Source organism: Octodon degus, unplaced genomic scaffold (genome assembly GCF_000260255.1).
Source record: "Octodon degus isolate 3935 unplaced genomic scaffold, OctDeg1.0 scaffold00189, whole genome shotgun sequence".
Taxonomy (NCBI): domain Eukaryota; kingdom Metazoa; phylum Chordata; class Mammalia; order Rodentia; family Octodontidae; genus Octodon; species Octodon degus.
The window spans coordinates 1,092,102-1,093,266 of record NW_004524765.1 but is presented as its reverse complement, the minus strand read 5'-3'; positions in this window follow the sequence as shown (position 1 = coordinate 1,093,266).

The window sequence follows — 1,165 nt, the reverse complement described above, 5'->3', positions numbered from 1 at the left end:
GGCACGTGCCAGCATACCTGGCTCTGGAGTGGTATCTTTGAGTCTAGAGTGTGGACCCAAGGAAGGAGACACACATCCTCCTTTGTAAACATGAAACTCATAGAACTGGTTTTTCCAGTTTGACTAGAACCAGCAGAGCTGGGAGCTGGTAGCTGGGCCTAGAACAGGGCCTGCAGAGAGACAGACAGAGGGACAGGCAGTGCTCTGTGGTCCCCCCGTTTCTGGGGTGTGCAATCAACCCCTGCACCCCCATACTGTTTTCTGCAGCTATGAGGATGGAACCCAAGGTCCTCACACTGAGCTCCCTCCCAGTCCTTGATAAAACTTTTTTTTATTTTCAGCCCCGGCCTTGCTAAGTTGCTCAGGTTGGGTTTTAACTTGAAAATTCTCCGGCCTCAGCTTTTTTAGAGAGGGCTGGGCTTCCAGACCTGCACCGCCCTGCCCTGGGCCTGGCTCCCTCACACAGGGGTGGGAATGGTCTTGTTGGTGCCCGGCTGCACTGACCTGTATACCACGTGAGTTCAAATCGTCCCCGCTCAATGAGAAGACAGGCTCCTCACATTCTAGAAGACAAATTCTAAGAAGATACTAGAGAAAGCAACCCCAGATTCCCTGCAATCGCCACCTCTGGGCCCTGGGCAACTCCTGTTTTCCTTCAACAGGGGCTGCCTGTGCAGCCCAGGCTGACTTGACTTCGAATTCAGTGATCCTCCTGCCTCAGCCTCCCACGTGTTGAAGTTAAAGACATGTGCCACCATGCTCGCTCCTCCCACACATCCAGGGGCAGCACTCTACCACCGAGCCACCTCTCTATCCTGATCCATTTTAATAATTTCCTTATCAGGCCTCTTATTTGTGATTTTCCAGTATTCTCTCCCATTCCCTGGGCTGTCTTCTCACATCTTTTGACATGATCCTGAAGAATGAACGTAAGGAACGCTGAGCTATGTCCCAGCTCTTCATTTTTATATTTTGAAACAGAGACTAAGTTACCCAAGCAGCTTCCAATCTGTGTGGAATCCTCCTGCCTCCGCCTCCCAAATCGCTGGGCTCTCTCGCTTCCCACTCTTTTCTGGTGGGGCACAAAGGTGACTGACTCTCCCTTCTCTCTTGGTACTGTCTTCAGCCTGAATGTTTAAGTGGTGGGGAGGAGGCCGGCCCAAGT